The sequence below is a fragment of the Molothrus aeneus genome, chromosome 5 (assembly GCF_037042795.1).
Source record: "Molothrus aeneus isolate 106 chromosome 5, BPBGC_Maene_1.0, whole genome shotgun sequence".
Classification (NCBI taxonomy): domain Eukaryota; kingdom Metazoa; phylum Chordata; class Aves; order Passeriformes; family Icteridae; genus Molothrus; species Molothrus aeneus.
In genome coordinates, this window is record NC_089650.1 from 47,301,457 (window position 1) to 47,314,285 (window position 12,829).

Here is a 12,829-nt window from a genome sequence, read left to right on the forward strand (position 1 = left end):
TATTGTAAAGGTAAATGTTTGGCTTGTTCCTTTAGAACTTCTGTATTTTTTCACAGAGTCTTCCCTCAGTGCTCTACTTTTTAAAATTTTTTTTAGAAAAAAATCTCAGATTTAAGACCCTATCTAATTCTCAGGGATTTCATCTGTTAGAAATTTATATGGATTTAAAAAACAGTTAGACATGGTCTTAAACCATTCTTACTGAATTAAATACATATGGAGTGTCTCTGTTTACCTTTCTCTTTTAAAAAATCCAAACCAGTATCTTACAATAACATGCCCACAAGAAAAACAGGCCCTGAGAAAAAGGAAGAGTTTCTCAGTTACTGTTATTCTCTCCTTTGTTTTTTAGTGATCTAGACATGTGCCTCATAGGTTTCTCTCTCTTTTGATTGTGACAACACCTCGTGGTTTTGCTTTATTTGTCTCTTTTTGACTCTACTATTTCCTGCTTCTCTGTTTTTGAATCCTCATGCATCATTTTCAGGACAGTTTTCCCAGCAAATTTTAGCTGTAGTTAAAACGTTGTTCACATTTTTTCATTTAGGTCAGTGGCAACTCATAAAAATCTCTTTGCACCCAATAAATTTCACAGTGGATTTAGATCCTTGCTTTTCAGTAGCATCTTTCTAAACTGAAAACCATCTAATCAGAGTTGGTGGTTCCAATATTACAAAGAACAGCTCCTACAAACTCAGGTCATTGTCCTAAGGGTTCATGGTAGTTTAAAGTAATAGTTTTGCTTAATTATAATGATCCTTTCATGAACAGAAACTCATTTGTGTTGGCAGTCAAACGATTTTAATTTGGAAAGTTCATTGCAAATAAGTTGTGTTCTCTTGATTTGGGTAATTATACTCACTTAGTACGTTAATGACAAGGACTGCTCAGGCTTTTCAGAAACCTTCCAGCTCTCTGTAGAACAGTTATTGAAAGGAGTGGAGAGTATGCAGTTCTCTTTGATCACTTTAATGAACCTCAGTGTTTTTATTGTCTATTCACTTATATGCAAAGTGTAGTGCAACTGTGTATTAGCTACTAATTAGAGTTTTATTGAAGAAAAAATAACATAAAAGCAACCTAGGTCATAATTAAAATTTTGAACAATATTGTTTCTAATGATTTTCAAACAGCAAAACAAATCCTTTTAATTACGTTTAAAAATGCATATGCCTTATTGCAGAGTTTTTGCTCTTGGTTGTTTTTATGTTTATAAGGACTTTTTTTTTTCAAAAAGGCAAGTTAGACCACAGCCATTGTCACATCCTCTGCCAGCCCATTGGCAGCAACAGATAGGGGACAACACTGTGAGAAAAATATTAAATTTTTATGGTCTTGTTGGTCTTAGTAGCAAAATTTACATTTAGATTTCCATCAGCAAAGGTAAGAGCATTGTAATAAACCTGTCAGGCAATGAACAGTCAGTGGCTACAAGTAAGGGCCACAGCTATTGAATGGTGTTACACTTCTATGGATGACATTTAGATAATTCCTTACCACTCTTATTCTGTATATTCATGGGATATAGCATTGTAATGTGCATGAGATAATGTGCTCTCATTGTAATTGTGTTCCCAGTGCAGCTCCTTTATTTCCAGAAAGGATTCAAGAGAGAGTGTAAGGAAGGAGATGGTATTCCTACCAGCTAAACTGTTCAAGGTGAAGTTCAGTATCTGACAAATAGAAAAAGGCATCTGACACAACCAGATATTCAGGAGGTGGGGAAAATAACTGAAAATTTATCTTCAGTCAAAAGAATGAAGAGACAGAGGCATAGTTAGAAAACACATATACAAGGCAAAAGTATGTGACATAGCTTCATAGGCAGGGAAGCTTTTCCCAGGAGTACCTCACCTCTTTGGAAACTTGTTTGCAAACTTTAAGAAATAAGAAGAATGGCCATAGGAATTGGCTTCACAGATTAGAAAAAAATTTGGAGGGAACCTAAATATCACCCAAGCTTTAGCGAGAATAAAGGAAAAGAGGACACAATTTTTGGATGATGAACAAAGCTTACTTTAAAGCTTATATTTGGCTTCAATTGTAAATGTGTGTATTTCTAAATATTTTTTTTTAAATCTGAAGTTTTCCTTTTAAGAGGAGTGTTCCTATTCCTTTAAGACATTCATAGCAGAATGGGATTTTTAATATGTATTCAAAATTAGAAGTGTCTAGTACCTAATCTTTGGTTACTTAGACAAAGCCGATTGACAACTGGAGGAGAAAATTGAGACTAATTCTCAATTTAAGGAACAGGAAAGAGGTGGGAAATTAGGATTAATTTTCCACTTAGACTTTTGACTGAAGCAAGCAGTCCAGTGGCTACTTCCCAGCTTCCTGCAGCCATTCAGGGATGTGAGGAAGCCAAATACTGTCAGCTGAGTGGCTGTGCCCCACAAACAAGGGATTTCAACAACCTAAATAAAGCATATGTGTGATACAGAGATGTGATCCCTTTGTGTTGCTTATTGATATATTTCTTTTTCATTCTTATCCACTGATAACTTCAGTACTTTCATTGGCATGTAATCTGAATAAGCTGAGGGCACAGACTTTGGCTAGATGTGTTACTCTGAGAAAAAATTGGTTTTTTCTCTGCACTAATAGTAGGAATAATGTCATGGTAGGAATAATGTTCCAACTTTGTTTTGGTCAGGCAAAAACTTCTAATAAAGTTCTATTAATTACTATTGTTATTTTGCCAAGTATACTTCTTTTCCTTTTCATATATGAAGCAGCTTTGCTTTACTGAAGACGTCAGTTTATAAATTGATGTCATGTCAACAATTGTACCTGGAGGTTTTTGAAAGAGGGCGATAGAGGAGTGTTGGAAGTGACAATCTGCTCATTAACCCCGTGAGACTGCTGAATTGCAGAACAGATTGTCGCTAGTCAAGCTCCTGCCTCACAGCTTTGAATTAGGGCCAAGTGATCCTACAGTTAGAGATTTTAAGTTGCCTCTTTCGGTCCTTCAATTGACTCCCCTATATGAAAACAGAAATGTTGCAGAGCAATCCTCTCCTTTGATCTCTGCATCTTTCTGTTCCCATACAGAGCTCACTGTAATCAAACTAATACTTTGTCTATCTCCGTTATTACCTTATATAATGCCACTGGATTCAGCAGAACATTTGTTATTGTCTTACGTGGATTTTGGATCATGCAAATGGAAGACAGTGTGTTACCAGGAATGATAATACTCTCTATTGGTACCTTGAAAGCCTTCCTAGAACTGCATTTACACCGAGCACCGTTTTTCTAAGGAAAATTGTTCTTTTGTTAATTGCCTTTAGTCTTATGCATGTTTAACCCACATTTCTACAAACATTTGTGCAATGTGGTTCTGTCCACTCAAGGGCCTGAGCAATATCCCTCCCAAGCTGACACATAAATGCTAAAGGGAAGGTGAGAAGCTAGAAGAGGCAGAGGACAGCAGCAGCTGGAAGAGGGAATGAGTTATGTCCCAGAACTGAAGCTAGCAGCATGCTCTGGGCACAGCAGCAGCTGTTTGGGATCTGAGTGCTTTATCTTCTCAGGCATTCCCAGCTCTCATTTGCCGCTGTCCTAAATTTGCCCAGGAGTCACTGTAAAGTACTCAAAGGTATTCTGATGAACCCATAACAGGAGTGCATTCTCTACTTAGGGAAATCTGCCCTCCAAAACAACCCCTGCTCTTAGCGTAGTGTTGATAAACAAAGTTGTTACTTTATCAGGTCTAGTATGCCAACATGGCATAATTCTGTCTAACCTTCAGAAATTAGAAAAGGTAGCAATTATATCCTTAAAAAGTCACTTTTGAATTGACTAATTAATCATTCATTGCCCGTGGCACTAATAAGTCATTAATTGCGTAGTGGCTCATTATAAGGTGCAATATGTAGAAGGGCTCATTTATGCAACTCCTTGCTGAATGTTGATTAGGTTATTTATAGATAATGCATGCTTGTTATGAACAGTTATGACTTACATCTCTGTGAATGTATTTTTTAGTTGAAATGCAGCAAGGCAAAGACATTCAAAACATCTGTACAGTTAAATATTGTAAAAGAAGCTGTTAATACAAAATCTCTTTCAATACTATATCCTCAGAGAAAGGAATCTTTGTCTTGCTACATTGAAATCTGTTCCCATTTGCTCTTTAGTTTTATTTTTCAATTGCTGTTCTGTCTACTTGAGTTATTCATGCTTCCTGAAGGAACTCTGCAATATAAGAACTAAAGTGTAATGCATCTTGTAAACAGACTTTAATGCATGAATGCAGTTAAGTAGCATTATTCCAGTTTTATATGTTAAAGGCCTATAAATACAATATATGCTTAAAAAATACAATATGAAGTCAAAGTTGCTGGATATCTTAACCTGTGTTTTGAAAATTCGGTCTGATTTTAAAAAAGGTATAATTACCCCAAAGAAAGAAGAGAGAAAAAAAAAAGTTGGTGGAAGAAATACTATGTGTCAGTGTTTGCCAATTAGAGTCACTGAAGTAATTTTCAATTGTTTCATCTTTATTTTTGCCTCAGAAAGAGAATTTACAATTAAATAATTAAAAACATACCATTTTCTCTAAAATGAATGTAAGCAAAATGCAAAAACCACACCAGCTTTTCTTTACTTTATAAGGCCTGCAGTAGACTTTATCCCAATACATATAAACAGAAATCCCCTATCCCTACTGGATTAGATCATCTCTAAGGACAGCATTTTGCATCTCTAGAATAGTTGCTATGGCTCCAGCCAAAATCCCAGTCCTGTTAGCTAGTTGCAGTGAAACCCTGTTTGATATATCCAGCCTCTTGTGGTTGAGTGAATTCCACACTCAGGCTGCCACATAGAGGAAAGAAGGGTAGGAAGGAGGGGGAGGAGGCAGAAATCTGAGGGGATTCCAGTTCTCATTCTGGGAGAAAAAAAAAAAAAAGAAAAAAAAAAGTGTGGAAGCAGCTTTGCAAATTGAGAAAGTATCCAAGCCAGACTGGAGTAAAAGATTTCAGTACAGAAGTGGTGTGGAACACCTCTGAGCAGGAATACCAATTATGGAGAAACAAAGGACAATGTTTAATAAATCTAGAACTACTGGTTTTTATCCAATCTTCATTGTGCTCAGATTAGAATTGTGGTGTCTTGAGAGATCTGAGCCGCATAAGAGCTGTTTGGGGCTTGCTAATAAAAATGTCTTACAAAGGAGGAGGCATTAATGGTATCCTTGTTGAAAAGGGTAAAAAGTGCATATCTATTAAAAGAATTCCCAGTTACAGTAGAAGAGTATGTTAGCTTTGGATGTTTGCTGTCCTAAGAGAGGTTTGCTGGGATGATATATGACTATGTCAAAAAGGGTTATGTTCTTGAATGCAGCTGACATAACCCTGAGGGTTCTTTGTCCCTTTTCCACTAAAGTGAGGGATAGCACCTTCAGAAATAGGAAACAGAATGAGGTTCTGCCTTTTCTTCAGAAGTGCAATGTCCCACCATGGATGCCCTTGAGAGACCACACCTGAAAGTTGAAAATTACCTTAGCAAAGCCTAGAGAGTTACCCAAATAGTCCTAAAAGGCTGGGTAAGTGAGCCAGATAAGTGCTGTAGATGAGTAAATCCCACCCTGACAGCTGTATTTCCTCTCTTCAAAGCAGGGAGGGAACAAGCTGCCATTTATAACATCAGCATTACTTTATGGGAAGTTCCCGTACACCCTGTGACTGTGCTAATGCACATTCTAGGCAGCTGTTGACAGCTTTCTTTGATAGTCACGGATCAGCTTCTGTGAATCAATATCTTACCATTTGTTCAGAGGCATCAAAGCCCTCCATGCCATAGAGGAATTGGCTGGAAATGCTACCAAGAGCTTGCTGCAGCTGAGGTCCAGCAATGTATGAAAGACACACTTAAACCTACCCAATAAAACAGACTGCCTTAAGCATGGAAGAGACATTTAACAGCAAAGTAATCCAGTGAATGTAATCGTGGCAATTAATCAGAAGCTTATGTGTTAAAAGGGCTTCTGTATTAGGACCTGAGTGAATTTCTGGGTTGTCCCATAGAAGGGAAGATATAGTTTTATTTTGATAATTTTGTAGTAGTCAGCCTCAATTCTCACTTGTAGAAATGCCCTTGTGAGCATTTTTATGTGAGTTAATAAAAGAATGAAATCTTCAATGGTCTGTATATAAAATAACTAAATCAAAAGCACTGTTTAAAAATCAAAGGAAAAATATTTCCTACTCCAGTTAAATTAAACTCAATTGGAACCTATTCAGTCACCTTCATAACTATTTAAATGGTGATTGTGCAATACTTACATGATCAAAGTTAATGCAATATTTATGCAATCAAAGTTAATGTTAAGACATATAATGATTTTACAAGATGAGCTGTGAATAGAAATGAAAAATTAACATAATTATTAAAGATCATAATATTTGCATGGAGAAAAAATATTTTTTCAATAGTAATGGTTTGTCTCTTTATCTCTAAAAGGATTTAATATATTATTTATTTTATGAGAAAGCTCCCATATGTCAGCTTCTGATTTGACTTTTTTGACTGAATTTTTGAAATAGCAGCAGTACAACGGGTCTGAGCTTATTTTTAATAGGATGATATTTAAGTGGACAATTCTGTCTTCAGTGGTTTCTATTCAAATCTGGAGTCCAATCCACCTGTATCATTAAACTGAGCAGGAACAAAACAGGCTTCTTAATTGTCCTCTTGCCTTTTAGATTTATATTCTGTATTGATGAATGTTATGCAGTTCCCTTGTCTGAGTGAAAAAAATGGAGCCAAAAAGCCTGAGGGAGCTGTATGCAACTTCCCCAGAGCCGAGGTCTGTGGTGGGTCTTCCTGTCCCTGTGCTCTGGGTAGACTCCTGCTCAGGGCTGGAGACAGCAGCCCTCAGGGAGGGCTGAGCTGCTCCCCTCAGGGCCAGGCATGAGGGTCCTGTCACAGAGCAGACAGGGAAGAGATGTCATTGTGCCCAGATTCTCACGCCTGCAGAAAAGGGGAGGAATTTTTCACATCATTCTCTTCTCTTGCACTCACATGCCAAGGAAACATAATCAGGCTTTGCTTGGTTTTGAAATACAAGATTGGGAGAAGCCACAAATGGGAAATCTCAGTGAATGAAAATTTTGCAAAGATTTTGTATTCCAAACTTGCACATGAGATACAGATATCAGAAAATAATGTTTGTGTTCCTTCTCTTCCTTTGTAGGAAACTCAGAGACTGTTTATCCATTCTGAATTAGTGATTATAGAAGAAAACTTTTAATTTTCCTCATTATTTCTATTAATTATGCTATAGCTGCTCTAATTGCCTTTTGTATTTGTCCCAAAAACCTTTAAGCAGCCCAAACATCCTCCACCAGTACTAGGATTTTTTAGAACTGAGGTCTCCTAAAACCTCACCAAATATCAAAGAAAGATGTTTGCCTGAGCTGGTAGTGGGCTTAACCATTCAGTACAAAGAGGATCTCTGTTCATGATTACACATCACAGGCAAAAACAATTAGCTGTGAAATTTTTGATCAGGATTTGTGTAGAACTGAGCTGGCTTTGTGACTAAAATAAGTGACATGACTCAAAAGTAGTGGCCATTGAAACAGACTCTGTAATTCATGTTTAGGTAATTAATTCTTAACAGCTGGATTTCCATGACGTAGACTCATAATGTTGGCATATTTAAAGATACTTGATAGTGGTAAGGGTGAAATGAGATTCCTAAATTTTGTGGATATGGTTGATGTGGTTTATACATGTATACAACTATGCAGATAACATAGTGTTTTCTCATCATTTGTACCAGCAAACCTTCTGCACATGCATTTGTAATGCTACTTATGTATATTGCAGTATTATACTGACAACAACTCTACTGTGCTCAGACAAAAGAAATAACAAGAGGCTGTTCTATAACTGTATCATTTCTGAATACCATAGTTATTTCCGGAGATTATCTTTGTCCTCATGCAAATTATTTACTTTGTGCCTACTTATAGTGCAACCTTTGAAATTAAATTGAAATTATGGAATGCCTTAAAGCCTGACTATCATGTACCAGCTGTCTCAGTCAGCTGGCTCATCAGTCAATACAGACTGCAAATCACAACTATATTTGATCTTGATTGGGAGGCTATTTTGGGAATTGTGCCAGTGAACATTGAACAAGTTGTACTGAAGAGATCATACCCTTTGTAACTGGTGAAGACCACAGAAATAATCTCAGCTACACAAGGATGACTGGTTTTCTGGTGTTTAAAAAAAAAAAAGTGGCTGTGAAGAGCTTTCAAGGAAATTCCTGTAACCAATCTGCAACCTATTTTTTCTGCAAACATTCTGTCTTCCTGCTTGCCTTTTCCCTCCTTCTCCTCCCTGCCTTTTTGTTTACTGTCTTTCCCAGATGTTTTGAAGCTCTTGCTGGCCAGCCACTGTCCTAGAGCATGCCAAATGGATGCTGTCTCCTTCCTTTTTAGCCAAAAATCTCTGGCAAAAAAAAATACTTATTTATACTTAGGAAAATCATGCATCACAAGCTGCTGCTGTGTATCACATCACTGTAGAATTTTAATGCCACGTCGGAAGCTTTGAGATATTTAGGTATTACTTCTTCCTTTTGACTAATTTACTAAGCATACAGTAAGATTAAATCATGTGCAGATCTCTCTAAAGGTCCACTAATATTGACTAACTGTTTTTTCCCAGAGAAAATGTTTGGGGGAACTTCTTTTGAAATGAAAACATAAATCATGCAGGTGTTTTTCTCCACACATACCATACCCAGTTAAATGGTTTAATTTATGCCTCAATGGCTAAAATACCCTTGACAAGAACAGTCACTGTATCATAATGTATTTTGTTGCTGGGCCACTTTTTTAACCCCCATAAACATTCAAATAGCCCTGTGGCTTTAGGACTGTTCAGATGCACAGAGTCACCCAGACTCATTTATGCCCCACCTGGTTCCCTCATGCTCTCAGCAGATTTTTCCAGTGTGCACTTTCATGATTTCATCCGTAACCTAAAGATACATCCCATAAGTACCTGCCAACCTGCCTTGCTGTTTTCCTTCAAATCACAAATTCTGCCTTTCCTTTGCTGCAATGCTTACACAACCCCTGACAAAACCGTTGTCACTCACACTGACTACGCTACCTCGGTGTGCCTTTGCAGTCTCTGTCTGCCTGCACTTGCTGATGAGCTGTCTTAAATCTAAATTGCCTGCTGCTGTTCTTCTGCTTGCGCAGTCCCTAGTGCAGTGCACACAGGAACCCTGCCTGTGCTGCTTTGAGGTTTTATACTTAAGATAAAAACAATAATATAGTCCCTAATACTTGGATTATCTTGCTAATAAGGGAAACAGAAGGAGGTATTATTGTAACAACACAGTTTTCTTCTTAAATGCTACGATTGTTCTTTCTTTTCTGAGTTTCTTTGAAGAAAATCTCATTTTACCTTGAAGCAAATTAATTCTTTTTCTTCAGAAGTTTGTCTATAGATAGGATTTACTACAAAAAATTTTGTTACTTAAATACTTCCATCTTCAGATTTTAATTCAAAATTTAGTGTAGTGCTTTGGGAGAAATGACATATAACACATGTTCTTTGATCTCTGTTTTCTCTGTAAGAAAAAGAGGAGGAAAGAGGAAGAGCAGTATTCACTGTGGAGGTGTGCGTGTCTTCCTCGTCTCAAAAATATCATGCACTGAATCTCCACTCCACATGTCTCTCAGAAAGCTGCTTGTTCATGGCACTTACCCAAGCTGCTTTCCTCATTGCTGAACTCGAAATGCTCCTGCACCCTGGCATGGTTTCAACTATGTCAGTTAAATCAGAAAGAGGGAGAGTCAGGCCAGCAACAAAAACACCTTTCCTGGAGAGATATGATGTTGACCCAGAAATAACACTGAGCTGCCAGGACATCATTGCTACATTCAATTCAGTTTTTAATAGAGGGAGAATGATCTAGTGGTAGCTGTGCACATTCAGTCATTGTTGTGTCTCCTGCTGTCATGGTGTGTGCTTACTAGAAGATTTAAATAAGGAAAAGGAAAAATAATGTGCACTGTATTAAATGTTCTGCTTGCTATGCTGAAAAATAGTAGACTGAAACATTTAATCACTGACAAGCATCATTCTTTTATTATTAATAATCCATATGGAAAGTAGATTGCTTGCAGTAGAATTTTTTCTGACTTATTTTAACTATGCATTTTAATACATTTGGGTATAATAATAAAAATAATGCTTTGGTCTGCAAAAATGCAAATATGGAAGCACAATATATTCAAGTATTTTACAGCAAAAGCTCAGAATAGATTCAGAAGGTAAAGGACATGCTTTTTTATTTGGGATTTACTTAAGCAAAATTCTTCAAGTCGGCGACAAATTTCTCTTGTGTGTTATTTTTTTTTTTACATTACTATTACAGTTGTGTGAGGTGTCAACAGGCTTTCCATCTTGTCTATTATGTATGAAAAATACACAGAAATTACTTCAAATCTTAAATGTAGTAAACAAAAATGAGGTAAGCAAGAAAATTATTCAACTAGCAAGGGTTCATTTTGTTCTTTTGTACCCCAATGGTACTAGGTAGCATTTCAATACCATTCTTCTTTGGCCTCTTTATTTTCAGTGATATCAGCTCAGCTTATAACCTTGCCCAAGATGCAAATGAAGAACGAAAAAAGCCAAAGCTCAATAGAATTGGCTATTTTGATATTTGTATCTCCTAAAAAGCTATCCGCTCAAATCTTTGTGCTAATTAAAAAACTGCATTTTTCATTTGTTAAATTATTAACCTACACTAACCTTACATTAAGTCAATTTAAATTTACAGCTTGAGTATCCATGTTGTCAGCAGTTAATGTAGAAAAGATGAAACCATTACGTTCATTTAGAAGTCTGAGTGAACATTATTTATGTAAATACATAATGGAATATTCTTGTTCTTCTCAGTCCATGACCAAAAGTGGAAAATGCTGAGTCCTTCCCAAAGACGGTTGTTCTTTCTTTGTTATTCACAAACTCTGCCATGTGGTTAAGACAGTGTTTGTGTGATTGGATCATGTATGTATCATGTTCATTTCAATTTACACAGCAAGAAAAGGAGTTTCTTTAATTTTCTCTTAAAACTCCATGTTTGATAGGACAGTGTGTAACATCTAACTGCAATGTGCATAAATTGATAAACATGTTGCTCTGGGATTTTCATACTGCCAGTTAAAATGAAATGTGTACTTGTTCTGGATGGGGTTTAAGTTGAACCTGAACAGTAAGAATATATTTAATAATCTGCTTCAATTGTTCTGTGTCATTATGTATTACTAAAGATCTCAGAATTTGTCAAATACATTCATTAAACAAGACACTCACCAGGATGGAGTAGGGTTTTTCTTGTACTAGATTTCCATTGGGAACAGCATATTTCATGGTGAATTTTTCTTGATGAAGTGATAGCAGTGTTGAGCTATTTTTAAATATATTTCCCATTTTTTTACAGTGCTTATAATGATTGGAGACTAATGCAAATGTCACTCCCCATAAAACTGAACTTTTAATGAGAGGAAATTAACCAATTGAGTATTGTTAGCAATATAATTTTAAAAGTCTTTAAGATGCTGATTCAAAAAATCTTTCATTAGAAGTCTATTTAACATACATAGCTTTAATCTTCCTACATTAGGTTTTTAAATTGCCTAAGTATAGTCTCTAAAACATTTAGTATTTTACCTTTGAAAAAAAAAAGGCAAATAAAGGACTTGTTTATATAGGCTACATCTACGGTATTTTGCTTTGCCTCTGTCAAAGTACATATGTCTACCACATTGTGTATACATTGTGTATAATTAAAGTGAATATTAATATATATTTTTATAGGCTATGCATATGTTGTGCCAGGTCCAATTTGTAAATTGCAAAATATTTTCACTGATCAGTTTTTTTCCTGAAGTGCTGGAGTATTCACAGTAAGACATTATTAGTGGGTAAAAAGCACCGATGTAGTGAAAGCTTGCTGCATAATCATTAAGAATTTTTTCATTTCAGAAATCACACCAAGCAGGGAGGGAGTAAATATGCAGGTGGCTTCATGATGTTTTGCATTGGTTCTGTGTAACATAATAGTATTCAGGGTATACAGCCTTCGAGAGATTAATTTTGTATGTCTGGCTGTCATACCATGTATTACCACTTTTGTTGTCAGACCTTATCTGAGAGGAGGAAGATAAATGGGACAAATAAGCATGAATGACAAGAGAAGAAAATTCCACAGGAATACTTCCAGCAGATAACAGATTGTCCTCAGAACCAGTGGTTTAACTACCAGGCTATGTTTGTGCAAAAACTGCATCTATTTAACGTCCCAAAAATCTCCACGCTTTCTGATAAGCATACTGATTCTCCCTGGTAATCAATATGCCATTGAGAAATAACTGCCAGCAAGGGAACATGACTAATAGTACCAACTCATGGCTGTTGCAGACTGTGAATCCTTCTATAATAGCTGATAATTTGGGGTATCTGGAGACCAAGAATGATGTTTAACAAAACACACTAACTTTTTATGGCATTTTCCTGTAGTACAGGCATCTCATACTTATACAGGAACAAAAATACCCTAATTATTAATAAGTAATGATCAGAACTAATCAAGTAATATATTAATTAATTTTATTTCATTTCCCATGGTAATGTCTCCAGCTCATTTATATTTGATTTACATGAAGTATAAATGAAGCTTAAGGGCTGTATTAATTAAATAATGTTAGGAGCTAAAAAAATCAGAAAAAACAAAACTACATTATGATTACAAGTAAGAAATTACTTCATCTCAGTCTTTTCCTAA

General features: G+C 36.1%; 1 protein-coding gene across 1 annotated transcript in view; it reads left to right on the forward strand.

Annotated features, from left to right (window-relative positions):
* KCND2 (potassium voltage-gated channel subfamily D member 2) overlaps positions 1–12,829 on the forward strand; it is a 264,661-nt gene that overhangs the window by 128,759 nt on the left and 123,073 nt on the right. The window lies entirely within an intron of this gene.